This window comes from Macaca nemestrina, chromosome X (assembly GCF_043159975.1).
Source record: "Macaca nemestrina isolate mMacNem1 chromosome X, mMacNem.hap1, whole genome shotgun sequence".
NCBI classification, from domain to species: domain Eukaryota; kingdom Metazoa; phylum Chordata; class Mammalia; order Primates; family Cercopithecidae; genus Macaca; species Macaca nemestrina.
This window is the reverse complement of record NC_092145.1, coordinates 13,119,713-13,135,991: the sequence shown is the minus strand read 5'-3', so window position 1 is coordinate 13,135,991 and position 16,279 is coordinate 13,119,713.

The following is a 16,279-nucleotide window of genomic DNA, read 5'->3' as shown; positions in this document are numbered from 1 at the left end:
AAAATTAAATAGCCAAATTAATGGTGGCTATTCCTCCTTTGCTTGTGCACTTAATGGAGTCTGTGGCCATCGGGGCCACCCTAGCTCTGGGGCCATGTGTGACAGCGTGAACTTGGGGTCTGTGGGTGCTAGCCTGGTGCTGAGGCAAGCCTAGATCATGAGGCCATGAGAGTCAGATTGGTACACGGGGCTGGCCTAGCAATGGGGTAGGCCTGGAGGCAGGGTCTACTGGGACAGGCCTGGCAGTGGGACTGGCCTGGAACCTGGGGCCAAAGGGACCTACGTGGTGCTAGATTTCACTGGAGTGGTTTAGGTGCTGGGGTCCAAGGCAAATTCTGGGGCTCACTTTCTTCTCCTTCCTTTTTAGAGAAGATATATTTGTCCACACTGTGCTCCCTGGGGTTGGGGTAGGTGTGACATGGGTAATGTGAAACTGTCTTGACTACCCTCTTCAGTGTATCTTTTTTATTTCTATGCTACATCCAGGTGCTAAAATTTCTCAACTGGTTGACTTAGTTCTCGGGAAGGTATTGTTATGCACAGACAATTGTTCCAATTGATGTGTCTGGGAAATGATGGGCACTGGAGAATCCTATTCTACCATCTTTCTCTTTGAATTTCTCAGTTAAGCTGGCCTTTTGACTTGATAAGGGTAAACAGCAACATCATATTGAGAAAGTATACATTTATCCCATTTTTCCGAGTTTAAAAATATATTTAATAATGTATGTTTTGAATTATTTTCTTGAAGCATTTAAGCAACTGTCAAGTTGATATGTGATTTTCCTCTTTGTAATCTATTGAAATAATAGAAAAAATATTTCTGTATTTCTTAATACCGTATCTTTTCCACATCCTGGCAAGATCCTAATGTGTTCATTGTGAATTATTCTCCAAGAAGACAACGTAGCGCAGTGGTTGAGAGTTTGAACTCTGAAACTACTGCCTGGATTTGAGTGCTAGTTCTGTCAGTTAATGTCTACTTGATTAACCTTATCTCTCGGCTTCAGTGTGTTAATGTATTAAATGGAGATGACTGTGGTACCTACTTTGCGGAACTGTTGTAATAATTAAAAGTGTAGACACATGTAAAGATCTTTTTTCGTGGCTAGCATTTTCACCCTTTTAATGAGATTTATGTGATGAGTAGAAGTTGTTGATTTTAGTGGCGTAACATTTATAATATTCTAATTTGTGTTTAGGGGCTGTATCTTAAGAACTACTTTCATATGACTAGGTCAAAAAGATGTTTCCTTACATTTTTTAACAAAATATAGAAAATACGGTGGCTTCGCAGTAGTTAAAAATGGAAATAAAACATATTTTGTATATAGGCAAGTGGTTGAATAGACTATTTATACATGATGTGAAATATTGATGACTTATAGAAGAGAATGTATCGGTGCTGTATGTATTGATACATGGAGTGATAGGCTTTATTAAATTTAAAAATGCAGATTCTATGCACTCAGAAAATGTTAGCTGTTATGCTGTAATTACTCATGTGTGGCTAGATCCTATTTGTACACACTTAGGAATTTTACTTGTTATTATATGGTCTTTTTTATGATTATGTTATTTGGGGGTTTGGTATAAAATTATGCTATATGCAGAACAACATAATTTTCAAGCTTTATTGTTGTATTTATGGCCATGGAAAAATTTAAATGGTATTGAGGTTAGCCGTGGAGCAATATAAACATGTTATGCTTTTTGGGATTGCACAGTGAAAATTTCAGAAAGTTTCTTTATAGTTGTTGGCATATTTAAATATTCTACCCATTCTGAGGTCATTCTAGTGATTCATGTTTTCATAGAATTGCCCCCCTCCCCACCCCACTTTATTCAGGCTTTCCTCATTCTCACTTCTTACTTTTTGTGTTGCATTTCTTTTTGCCACCCGGTCTTTTTCCCCTATAGAATTAACTATTGATTTACATATTGTGATGATTAATTTTAGGTGCAAACTGAATTAAGGAATACTTAGAGAACCCGTAAAGCATTATTTTGGAAGTGTCTATGAGGGTATTTCCAGAGGAGATTAGCTTGTGAGTCTGTGTAGGTTAGGTGGGGTAGGTCTGCCCTCAGTGTGGACTGGCATTATCCAATCTGCTGGAGGCCTGAATAGAAATTAGAAAGATAGAGAAAAGATGATTTCTTCTCTCTCTCATCTGGAGCTGGGACACTTCTTCTCCTGGCCTTGGATATCAGAACTCCAGGATCCCTGGCCTTTGGACACTGGATCTTACAGCAGCACCCCCTAACCCTTGGGTTCTCAGTCCCTGGACTGTTACACCACTGACTTCTCTGGCTCTGAGGCCTGTGGACTTGGACTGAGCCATGCAACTGGCATCCCTAGGTCTCCAGCTTGCAGATGGCTTATTTTAGAACCTCTCTGCCTCCATAATAGTGTGAGACAATTACTCTGATAAATCCCCTCTCATATATTTATATCTATATGGAGAACCCTGCTAATATAACTATCTCACCACTTTTCTCAGATAAACCAATGATTGATATTATGTATGGGTTCTTCTATTTATATTTTCTATTTTTTTGTTCTATATGATTACTGAAGGTTAATTTGTTGTCTTTGTTATTTACTTATTTTAATTAATTTTTATTTAATTTTTAATTTCAATAGCTTTGAAACCAAGAATAGTACAAGTTATTCTTGGTTACATGGCAAAATTATATAGTGGAAAATTCTGAGATTGTAGTGCCCCCATCACCTGCATAGTGTACATTGTGTATGTAGATTTTTATCCAGTATGTAGATTTTTATCCCAAACCTCCCTCCAGCCCTCCCCTTTCTGTGTCTCCAAAACCATTATTTCACTCTATATGCCTTTGCATATTCATAGCTTAGGTATCACTTATAAGTGAGAACATACGGTGTTTGGTTTTCTATTTCTGGGTTATATCACTTAGGATAATGGCCTCCAGCTTTATTTAAACTACTGCAAAAGACATTATTTTGTTACTTTTTATGGTAAGAAATATTCCATGGTGTACATATACCACAGTTTTTTATCCACTCGTTGGTCAATGGGCACTTAAGTTGGTTCTATATCTTTGCAATTGTGAATCGGGCTGCAGTAAACATATGTGTACATGTATACATATATATATTGACTTTATATATAGGTATACTTTATATATAATGACTATATATATTTATAATGACTTCATTTATTTGGGGTAGGTACTCAGTAGTAAGATTGCTGGATAAAAATGGTAGATCCACTTTTAGTTCTTTCAGGAAACTCCATATCGTTTTCCATGAAAGCTGTACTAATTTAAATTACAATCAGAAGTGTATAAGTGTTACCCTTTCTGCCATTCACACCAACATGTATTGTTTTTTAAATTTTTTAAAAATGACTATTCTTGCAGAAATAAGGTGGTATCTCATGTTGGTTTTAATTTTCATTTCCATGATGATTAGTGAAGTTGGACATTTTTTCATACATTTTGTGGCCACGTATATATCTCCTTTTGAGAAATGTCTACTCATGTCATTTTCTCACTTTTTGATGGGATTATTTGGATTTTTTCTTGATGATTTGTTTGAGTTCCTTGTAGATTCTGGATATCAGTCGTTTGTCAGATGCATAATTTGCAAATATTTTCTCCTGTTTTGTGGATTGTCTGTTTACTCGAATGATTATTTCTTTTGCTGTCCAGAAACTTTTAAATTTAATCATGTCCCATTTACTTATTTTTGTCTGTGTTGCATTTGCTTTTTGGGTTTTAGTCATGATTTCTTTGCTTAGGACAATGTCCAGAAGAGTTTTTCCAAGAATATAATCTATTTATATCTTCAATTCATCTTGAATAGATTTAAATCTTCAATCCATCTTGAATAGATTTTTGTATAAGATGAGACATAGTGATCCAATTTCATTCTTCTACATATGGCTAACTAGTTTTCTAAGCACCATTTATTAAGTAGGGTATCCTTTCCCCAATTTATGTTTTTGTATGCTTTGTCAAAGATCAGTTGGTTTTAAGAATTTGGCTTTATTTTGGGGTTCTTATTTTGTTCCAATGGTCTGTGTGCATACTTTTATACCAGTACCATGCTATTTTGGTAACTACAGTTTTGTAGTATAACTTGAAGTCAGGCAATGTGATGCCTCCAGATTTGGTTTTTTTGCTTAGGATTACTCTGACTATGTGGACTCTTTTGTTTTTTTTTTTGGTTTCATACAAATTTTAAGTTGTTTTTTTTTCTAACTCTGTGAAAAATAGTGTTGTTATTTTGATGGGAATTGCATTCAATCTGTAGACTACTTTGGAAAGTGTGGTCATTTTCAAAATATTGATTCTTCCAATCCATGAGCATGGGATGTGTTTCCATTTGTTTGTGTCATCTATAATTTCTTTCAGCAATGTCCTGTAGTTCTCCTTGTAGAGATCTTTCACATTCCTGGTTAAGTATATTCTGAGGTTTTTTTTTTTTTTTTTTTTTGCAGCTGTTATAATAGGAATTGAGTTATTGATTTGATTCTTAGCTTGGTCATTGCTGGTGTAGAGCGGTGTTACTAATTTATGTACATTGACATTGTAACCTGAGACTTCACTGAATTCGTTGATCAAATCTAGAAGTCTTTTTTGGTGAGTCTTTAGGGTTTTCTAGATATACAATCATATTATCAGTGAACAATGGTAGTTTGACTTCCTCTTTTCCAATTTGGATGACCTTTATTTCTTTCTCTTGCTTGATTGCTTTTGCTAGGATTTTCAATACTATGTTGCATAGAAATGGTGTAAGTGGGCATACTTGTTTTGTTTCAATTCTTCAGGGAAATGCTTTTAACTTTTCTCCATTCAGTATTATGTTGACTGTGGGTTTGTCATACACGGCTTTTATTAATTTGAGGTAAGTCTCTTTTATGCCTATTTTATTGATGGTTTTCATCAATAAAGGGATGTTGGATTTTAGTGAATGCTTTTTCTGCATCTATTGAGATGATCGATATACTTTGGATCTGTGTTCCTACCCAAATCTCATATTCTATTTTAATCCCTAATGTTGGAGATGTGGCTTGGTGGGAGGTGATTGGCTCATGGCGGTGGATCCATCATGAAGGATTTAGAACCATTCTTTTGATGCTGTTCTCTTTATAGAGTTCTGGTGAGACCTGGTTGTTTAAAAGTGTGTGCCACCTCCCCTCTCTTTCTCTTCCTCCTACTCCAGCCATGAAAGACATGCTGGCTTTCTTTTTGCCTTCTGCCATGATCGAAAGTTTCTTGAGTTCTCCCCAGAAGCTGAGCAGATGCCAGTATCACACCTCCTATATAGGCTGTGGAACTGTGAACCAATTAAAACTCTTTTTTTTAAACATATATAAGTTACCCAGTCTCAGGTATTTCTTTATCACGGTGCAAGAATGGATTAATACAATGATCATACCATTTTGTTTTTACTTGTTTACATGATGTATCACATTTATTGACTTCCCTATTTTAAACCATCCCTGCACCTCTGAAATGAAACCCAGTTGACCATTGTGTATTGTCTCTTTTATGTGCTGTTGGATTTGGTTAGCTGATACTTTTTTGAGTATTTTTGCATCTATGTTCATTGGGAATATTGGTCTGTATTTCTTTGTGTTGTTATGTTCTTTCCTAGTTTTGGTATCAGGGTGATTCTGGCTTCAAAGAATGACTCAGGGAGGATTCCCTCTTTCTCAATATTTTGGAATAGTTTCAGTAGGATTGGTACCAATTCTTCTTTGAATGTCTTGAAGCTGTGAATCCATCTGGCTCTGGGTGGTTATTTTTTGGCATTTTTATTTTTACTACTGATTCAATGTCACTGCTTGTTTTTGGTGTGTTCAGGGTTTCTATTTCTTCCTGACTTAATCTAAGAGGGTTGTATGTTTCTAGGAATTTATCCATTACCTCGAGGTTTTCCAGTTTGTGTGCATAGAGGTGTTCATAGCAGTCTCAGATGATGTTTTGTATTTCTGTGGTGTAGGTTGTAATGTTTCCAGTTTCATTTCTAATTGAGGCAGAATAAGGAATGGCTTCTCTCAGTCCATGCAGGAGACTGGGAACACACGCAAGGCTCCTCCCACTGCCATTCCTATTTTTACAGTCCTCATTTCTCCCTAAATCAGTTCCAGTGCTGGGTAAGGTTAAGACCTTCCCCCGTGGCCTGGATTTCCAGTTTACCTTGAGGGTTTGTCTATCCTAGAGGCAACTTCTCCCCCTTTCATACTCTGAGGACTCACAGTTTTTTGCCTGGCTCACAGTGCAGGCTGCAGCCTGCCGCTTCTTTCAAAGAATCTGTGGATTTCAGTTTTTCTATTAAGTTCTTGCATGCTTGTTGGAAAACAAAAAGTTCACAGTGTGAATATGTACACACTCTTTCGTCTTTCCAAGTGGGAGAGGCATGCTAACACTACTTTCAATCTTCCATCTGTGGAAAAAATGTTTACTTATTTTTAATATAAAATTATAGATAATTACGAAAGCCCTGGAGGTAGAGGAGATGTCATACATGTTCTTTCTTCTCTTCCCCCTAAAGTGTACAAATATGCATATGTATGTATATGTATATATACACACACACACACATATACATACATATGCATATTTATTATAAAAACAAATATGTTTTTATAATATACATATTATATATACACATACACACATATTATTTGTTTTTATGTTATGAAATAATGTCATTAAGCACCAGTTAGTGTTGAAGTCATTTGGAGACCTCAAGGCTATCTCCACTTTTATTCCCTAAGATTTTAAATCTTGGATTACTGTCACCTTTTCAAACACAACCCCTCTTGTCATAATTATTTGTAATTTCAGTATACACTTATGTCATTTTTCAATACCTTGATCTCTCAGTCCCTCGGCCTCCTCCCCTTCCATGGTCATTTCCAACCTCCTCTCTTAGCCAACCAACCCCCCCATGGCCATACCCTAGAAGTTGCCATTAAATATGTGCAAATCCTTGAGCCCTTAAATGTTATACATACTACTCTCTTGACTGCCCATCCTAATCTTTCAGTTCACTTTTTCTAGTTCTTCAACTCCAAAAACTCTTAGATCACATTGAAACCTCATATTCAATAATTTAACATGTTTAATTGCCCCTTACCTTTTTATTCCCTTGCTGTCTTTCTTACCTAGCTTTAATACCGTAACTCATCATTATAACTCCTTTGCATGTACCCTCAATCGTTTTAACCCTTTCCCACTTAATTTTACTCTCCTGGCAAAATCCCAATTCTGATTAAAATGAATCCCTTCATATTTTTCACTTGCACCTATGCGGTTGAACTTAGTTGGATAAAGCTTTCACAAGTATGTCCCCTATTCTCATTTGAAATTCAGGATCGTTAACCTTAAGTCAGTCCTTAATTCTATCTGCTAAACATTGTATTTTCCTAGTTCATTTCTTTACTATACATTTAAATGTCTCATACTTTTTTTCTTCTACCACTCTTTCATTCACACTCTCATCTGATAATTTTATTCTTTAATTCATTGGGATACTAAAATCAACTAGTAGAGAAATTCCACAGGCTTATTTCACCACATCTACCTCTTTGCCTGTGTCAGGCCTTATACATGTTGTGCCTGTCCTGTTTCCATGGATGAACCCTTTATTCTACCAGTCCACATGTGCACTGACTTTAGCCTCTTCTCACTTACTGATAGACGTATTGCTGTAATGAAGTTCTCCATAGAGCAGCCAGATGCTATTAAAACACAGGCCAAAAATGTTACACCTGCAGGATTTTCCCATCTCGCGCCAGGTGAAAGTTTTCACAATGGACTACAGGACCCTTTACAATCAGGCCCTGTTTTCTCTCTGACCTCATTGTCAGTTACTGCCCTCGCTGTTCTTCTTCCTTTCCAGCCACACTGAACTCCTTTCTATTTTTGCAACATGTGAGGCTCACAGATTCTCTAGGCTTTGAATTGTTATTTCTTCTGTTTTGAAGTGCCCTCTGTTAGATCCGTTAGATCTTTACATCTCTGCTCAGATGTAACCTTTTCAGTGTGTCCATCCTTGACACCTGTCTTTAAAATAGCAACCTCTTCTGACAATATTGAACTTTACAGGAGCTCTGAGATCCTGGATAACCGTCAAAAATTACTTCCCATACTTTTATGTACCTGAAAACAAGAGAGTACAAAGAACTACCCCTCACCATGTGACGGGGATAAGACTCAATGATTTCCCTCTTGTTTACCTAGACAGACTCCGTAAGTTGTCATTCCTTGCCTTATAAATGATTAGCTGGTCTGTTTTACTCACTGACCAATCCAAACACAACACCTGACTTGACCAAACTTTAGCGAAGTTTCTCTCCTTCCTACAGGCCCCTGAACTTTGACCTCTCCACAGCTTGAGCCAGCTGACAACTCTTCTTAACTGCCCCTCCCAAGAGTAGGCTATCCACAAAAGAAAATCATTATCTGATCCATCACACCACCCAAAGCGTCACACCCAGCTCTTTCTAGACTTGTTTACTTATCATTACAAAAGAGAAGACCTTTTTCACCTGATCTTTGAAATACTTGCATTTCCTACCTTGGGAGGGGGAAAAAAAAGCTCTTTTTTTCCCTATTGTAATAGTCCACCTTTTCTTATTACAATAATCTTTTCCAATAAAGTCTCTCCTGGCCTAAATACAAATTTGTTTTTATTTGATGCTCCTTAGAAATTCATATCATATTCCCTAACTTATTTTTCCTCCGTAGAACTTGTCACCACCTGACATGCTATGCATTTTACTTATTTGTTTATATTTTGTCTCTTATTAGAATGTAAGCTGTGTAATGAAAGGGATTTGTATCTGCTTTGGTTGCTGTTATTGTCACGCGCATGCGTGTGAAGAGAGTCCACCAACAGGCTTTGTGTGAGCAACAAGGCTGTTTATTTCACCTGGGTGCAGGCGGGCTGAGTCCGAAAAAGGAGTCAGCAAAGGGTGGTGGGATTATCATTAGTTCTTATAGGTTTGGGATAGGTGTACAAAGTACATTCTTAAGGGCGGGGGAGAATATTACAAAGTACCATCTTAAGGGCGGGGGAGAATATATCCTATTAGTTAGGGTGGGGCAGGAACAAATCACAGGGGTGGAATGTCATCGGTTAAGGCTATTTTCACTTCTTTTGTGGATCTTCAGTTGCTTCAGGCCATCTGGATGTATACATGTAGGTCACAGGGGATATGATGGCTTAGCCTGGGCTCAGAGGCCTGACAGTTATATTCCCAGCAACTAGAACTATGTCTGGCACAAAATAAATATTTAATATATATTTATTGAATAAAGAAATGGATAGCAAATCCATTCTGTCTATCATCAATATTTTATGATTACTAAGCTTTTTAAATAAAACATAAGATAACGTTGAAGTATTTTTTTCTTTTTTTTTTTTTGTGACAGGGTCTCGCTCTGTCACTAAGGCTGGAGTGCAGTGGCATTATCACCACTGACTACAGCCTCAACTTCCCTGACTCAAGCAATCCTCCCACCTCTAAGTCTCCTGAGGAGCTGGGACTGCAGACATGTGTCAACACACCCGGCTAATTTTTGTATTTTTTGTAGAGATGGGGTCTAGCCATGTTGCCCAGGCTGGTCTCAAACTCCTAGATTTAAGGGAACTGCCCACCTTGGCCTCCCAAAGTCCTGGAACAACAGGCATGAGCCACCACACACGACCCTGTTGAAGACTTATATACCTTTAAAGAATTTCAGTTCCCCTCTTTCTATTCCTCTTCCACTCTTCCTCAGAAGAAATCAAAAACAATATGAATATTTTCAATTTGTTTTATAAACCTTTATATACTACATGCAATCATGAAAATTATATGATATTATGGGTGCTTTTAAATATGTGTATATATCATATTGTATCTTAATACCAGGTTTTTGAGTTCTTATCAGTCAATCTACATAGTATGAGAGTTGACAGAGTAGATCCTCTCTCTTTTTACTTATTTTCAGAAGTATTTTGCTTATTCTTTGCTTCTTACTTATAGTTATGATTCTTAGAATAAGGTTTTCAAAGTCCGTTGGTTTATATGGTGAATTTTACTGATAGATTTTCTTAAGGGTTTCAAGTGCTAGCTTTTGTTTTCTACCACTTCATTTGGGATTTTTGCATCTATATTCATAAGTGATTTTGGACTTGAGTTATCTTTTCTTGCACTGTCCGTATCTTATTGTCATGTATAAGATATACTTGCCTCTTGGAGGGTTAGGTAGCTTTTCTTATTATTTTTTTCTTTTATATTAACTACTTTATTGATATATAATTTCCATACCATAGACTTTACCATTTAAAATGTATAGTTCAATGATTTGGGACACATTACATTATTTTATTTTTATTTACTTATTTAATTATTTATTTATTTATTTTGTTGAGACAAGAGTCTCACTCTATCACCCCAGGCTGGAATGCAATGGCATGGTCTTGGCTCACTGCAACCTCCTCCTCCCGGGTTCAAGTGAGTATCCTGCCTCAGCCTCCCAAGTAGCTGGGATTACAGGCTTGTGTCACCACACCCAGCTAATTTTTGTATTTTTAGTAGAGATGGAGTTTCACGATGTTGCCCAGACTGGTCTTAAAATCCTGACCTCATGATCTACTTGCCATGACCTTCCAAAGTGCCGGGATTACAAGCATGAGCCACCGTGCCTGGCCTTCCTTTTTTTTTTTTTTTAATTAATCTTTACGTTCTGGGATACTTGTGCAGAACATGCAGGTTTGCTACATAGGTATACACGTACCATGGTGGTTTGCTGCACCCATCAACCAGTCATCTACATTAGGAATTTATCTTAATGGTGTTCCTCCCCTAACCCCCCCCCCCACCCCCTGACAGGCCCTAGTGTGTGATGTTCCCCTCCTTGTGTCCATGTGTTCTCATTGTTCAACTCCCACTTATGAGTGAGAACATGCAGTATTTGGTTTTCTGTTCCTGTGTTAGTTTGCTGAGAATGATGGTTTCCAGCTTCATCCATGTCCCTGCAAAGGACATGAACTCATCCATTTTTATGGCTGCATAGTATTCCATGGTGTATATGTACCACATTTTCTTTATCCAGTCTATTATTAACGGGAATTTGGGTTGGTTCCAAGTCTTTGCTGTTGTAAATATTGCTGCAATAAACATACATGTGCATATGTCTTTGTAGTAGAATGATTTTTAATCCTTTGGGTATATACCCAGTAATGGGATTGCTGGGTCAAATGCTATTTATGGTTCTAGATCCTTGAGGAATCACCACACTGTCTTCCACAAGGGTTGAACTAATTTACACTTGTACCAACAGTGTAATAGCATTCCTATTTCTGCACATCCCCTTTAGCATCTGTTGTTTCCTGACTTTTTAATGATTGCCATTCTAACTGGTTTGAGATGGTATCTCATTGTGGTTTGGATTTGCATTTCACTAATGACCAGTGATGATCAGCTTTTTTTCATATGTTTGTTGGCTGCATAAATGTCTTCTTTTGAGAAGTGTCTGTTCATATACTTCACCCACTTTTTGATGGGGTTGTGTTTTGTTTAGTTTAGTTTTTGGTAAATTTGTTTAAGTTCCTTATAGATTCTGGATATTAGACCTTTGTCAGATGGATAGACTGCAAAAATTTTCTCCCATTCTGTAGATTGCCTGTTTACTCTGATGATAGTTTCTTTTGCTGTGCAGAAGCTCTTTAGTTTAATTAGATCCCATTTGTCAATTTTGGCTTTTGTTGCCATTGCTTTTTGGGTTTTAGTCATAAAGTCTTTGCCCCTGCTTATGCCCTGAATGGTACTGTCTAGGTTTTCTTCTAGGGTTTGTATGGTTTTACATTTTACGTTTAAGTCTTTAATCCATCTTGAGTTAATTTTTATATAAAGTGTAAGGAAGGGGTCCAGTTTCAGTTTTCTGCATATGGCTAGCCTGTTTTCCCAACACCATTTATTAAATAAGGAATCCTTTCCCCATTGCTTGTTTTTGTCAGGTTTGTCAAACATCAGATGGTTGTAAATGTGTGGTGTTATTTCTGAGGCCTCTGTTCTTTCGCATTGGTCTATATATCTTTTTTGGTACCAGTACCATGCTGTTTTGGTTACTGAAGCCTTGTAGTATAGTTTGAAGTCGGGTAGCTTGATGCCTCCAGCTTCGTTCTTTTTGCTTAGGATTTTCTTGGCTATACAGGCTCTTTTTGGGTTCCATATGAAATTTAAAGTAGTGTTTTCTAATTCTGTGAAGAAAGTCAATGGTAGCTTGATGGGGATAGCATTGAATCTCTAAATTACTTTGGGAAGTATGGCCATTTTCACAATATTGATTCTTCTTATCCATGAACATGGAATGTTTTTCCACTTGTTTGTGTTCTCTCTTATTTTCTTAAGCAGTGGCTTGTAGTTCTTGAAGAGGTCCTTCACATCCCTTGTAAGTTGTATTCTTAGGTATTTTATTCTTTTTGTAGCTATTGTGAATGGGAAGTCAGTCATTTTTTGGCTGTCTGTCTATTATTGGTATGTAAGAATACTTGTAATTTTTACATATTGATTTTGTATCCTGAGACTTTGCTGAAGTTGCTTATCAGCTTAAGGAGATTTTGGGCTGAGACAATGGGGTTTTCTAAATATACAATCATGTCATCTGTAAACAGAGACAGTTTGACTTTCTTTCTTCCTATTTGAATACACTTTATTTCTTTCTCTTGCCTGATTGCCCTGGCCAGAAGTTCCAATACTATGTCGAATAGAAGTGAAGAGAGAGCATATCCTTGTCTTGTACCAGTTTTCATAGGGAATGCTTCCAGTTTTTGCCCATTCAGTATGATATTGGCTGTGGTTTTGCCATAAATAGCTCTTACTATTTTGAGGTACATTCCATCAATACCTAGTTTATTGAGAGTTTTTATGAAGGGGTGTTAAATTTTATTGAAGGTTTTTTCCACATCTATTGAGATAATCATATAGTTTTTGTTACTAGTTCTGTTTATGTGATGGATTATGTTTATTGATTTGTGTATGTTGAACCAGCCTTGCATCTCAGGGATGAAGCCGATTTGATCGTGGTGGATAAGCTTTTTGATGTGCTGCTGGATTCAATTTGCCAGTATTTTATTGAGGATTTTTGCATCGATGTTCATCAGGGATATTGGCCTGAAATTTTCTTTTTTTGTGTGTCTCTGCCAGGTTTTGGTATCAGGATGATGCTGGCCTCATAAAATGAGTTAGGGAAGATTCTCTCTTTTTCTATTGTTTGGAATAATTTCAGAAGGAATGGTATCAGCTCCTCTTTTTACTTCTGGTAGAATTCGACTGTGAAACTGTCTGTTCCTGGACTTTTTTTTTTTTTTTTTTTCTGCTTGGTAGACTGTTAATTACTGTCTCAATTTCAGAGCTTGTTACCGGTCTATTTAGGGATTTGACCTCTTTCTGGTTTAGTCTGGGAGGTGTATCTATCCACAAATTTATCCATTTCTTTTAGATTTTCTAGTTTATTTGCGTGGAGCTGTTTATAGCATTATCTGATGGTAGTTTGCATTTCTGTGGGAACAGTGGTTATCTCCCCTTTATCATTTTTTAGTGTGTCTGTTTGATTCTTCTCTCTTTTCTTCTTTATTTGTCTGACTTTTGCTCTATCTATTTTGTTAATCTTTTCAAAAAACCAGCTCCTGGATTCATTGATTTTTTTGAAGGATTTATAGTATCTCTATCTCCTTCAGTTCTGCTCTGATCTTAGTTATTTCTTGTCTTCTGCTAGCTTTTGAATTTGTTTGCTCTTGCTTCTCTAGTTCTTTTAAGTGTGATGTTAGGTTGTGGATTTCAGATCTTTCCCCCTTTTCCTTTGGGCATTTAGTGCTTTAAATTTCCCTCTGAACACTGTTTTAGCTCTGTCCCAGAGATTCTGGTACGTTGTGTCTTTGTTTTCATTGGTTTCAAAGACCTTATTTATTTCTGCCTTAATTTTGTTATTTACCCATGGGGAGCAGGTTGTTCAGTTTCCATGTAGTTGTGTGGTTTTGAGTGAGTTTCTTAGTCCTGAGTTCTAATTTGATTGCACTGTGGTCTGAGAGACTGTTATTATTTCTGTTCTTTTGCATTTGGTGCAGAGTGTTTTACTTCCAATTATGTGGTCAATTTTAGAATAAGTGCTACGTGGTGCTGAGAAGAATGTATATTCTATTGATTTGGGGTGGAGCATTCTGTAGGTGTCTATTAGGTCTGCTTGGTCCAGAGCTGAGTTCAAGTCCTGAATATCCTTGTTAATTTTCTGTTTCATTGATCTAATATTGACAGGGGGGTCTTGAACCTCCAACTATTATTGTGTGGGAGTCTAAGTCTCTTTGTAGGTCTCTAAGAATTTGCTTTATGAATCTAGGTGCTCCTGTATTGGGTGCCTATATATTGAGGATAGTTAGCTCTTTTTTTGCCTTGATGTTTTTACCATTATGTAATGTCCTTCTTTATCTTTTTTGATCTTTGATGGTTTAAAGTCTGTTTTATCACAGACTAGGATTCCAACCCCTGATTTTTTTTTTCTTTCCATTTGCTTGGTAATTATTCCTCCATCCCTTTATTTTGAACCTATGTGTGTCTCTGCACATGAGATGGAGCTCTTGAATACAGCACTCTGATTGGTCTTGACTCTTTATCCAATTTGCTAGTCTGTATCTTTTAATTGGGGCATTTAGCTGTTTACTGTTAGGGAAACCCACCCCACACCACCCAGCAGGTACCCCGAGTCCCGCGGAGACAAAGGAGTTAGAAAGAGATAGAATAAGCGTTTAAAAGGCGGGTTCAGGGGACCAGCGCGGCGGAGGTTTTCTCATGGCCCAGAGCTCTCGGGCTCCACCCAACTTACTGGTTTACAAGCTCTTTATTCTTAGGGCAGATGGGAGGGGGAGGAAGGGACGAGGAAAAGGATGAATGAGTGAAGGAGAACTCGTGAGTCATTCGATAAGATGTATAGCAGTGGTGGTTTCCGTGAATTTCCTTGAGCAAAGGTGTGTGTCTAAACTACTTAAGATCTTTAACTTTTTGGGACCGAAACCGGTGGGAGCGGGTTTCAGAAGGAGCCAAGATGTTTGATTATACTCCACAGCTTCAAGGGAGTGTTATCTCCATGAGCAACAAGGGAGTGGAATGGTGCTGGGCGGTTATGCTCTCAGGGCATAAAGACATGAAAGCAATAAGGAGACCTTTCTCCTCAGACTCCGCCCATGGCTTCCCATGGGTGTCTCACACAGGGGAGACCAACTCAACTGGCACCCCAGAAACTCTCTTTCCCACATTTACTTTTAAGGTTAATATTTTTATGTGTGAATTTGATCCTGTCATTATGATGCTAGCTGGTTATTTTGCCCATTAGTTGATGCAGTTTCTTCATAGTTTTGATGGTCTTTACAATTTGGTATGTTTTGCAGTGGCTGGTACTGGTTTTTCCTTTCCATATTTAGTGCTTCCTTCAGTAGCTCTTATAAGGCAGGCCTGGTGGTGACAAAATCTCTCAGCATTTGCTTGTCTGTAAAGGATTTTATTTCTCCTTCGCTTATGAAGCTTAGTTTGGGTGGACATGAAATTCTGGGTTGAAAATTCTTTTCTTTAGGAATGTTGAATATTGGCCCCCACTCTCTTCTGGCTTGTAGGGTTTCAGCAGAGAGATCTGCTGTTAGTCTGATGGGCTTTCCTTTGTGGGTAACCCAATCTTCCTCTCTGGCTGCTCTTAACATCTTTTTTTTTTTTCCATTTTAACCTTGGTGAATCTGACAATTATGTGTCTTGGGGTTGCTCTTCTCAGGGAGTATCTTTGTGGTGTTCTCTGTATTTCCTGAATTTGAATGTTGGCCTGCCTTGCTAGGTTGGGGAAGTTCTCCTGGATAATATCCTGAAGAGTGTTTTCCAACTTGGTTCCATTCTCTCTGTCACTTTTGGGTACACCAATCAAACGTGGGTTTGGTCTTTTCACATATTCCCTTATTTCTTCTTGGAGGATTTGTTAATTTCTTTTCATTCTTTTTTCTCTAATCTTGTCTTCAAGCTTTATTTCATTAAGTTGATCTTCAATCTCTAATATCCTTTCCTCCACTTGATCGATTTGGCTATTGATACTTGTGTATGCTTCATGAAGTTCTCGTGCTGTGTTTTTCAGCTCCATCAGGTCATTTATATTTTTCTGTAAACTGGTTATTCTAGTTAGCAATTCTGCTAACCTTTTTTCAAGGTTCTTAGCTTTCTAGCATTCGGTTAGAACATTCTCCTTTAGCTCGGAGGAGTTTGTTATT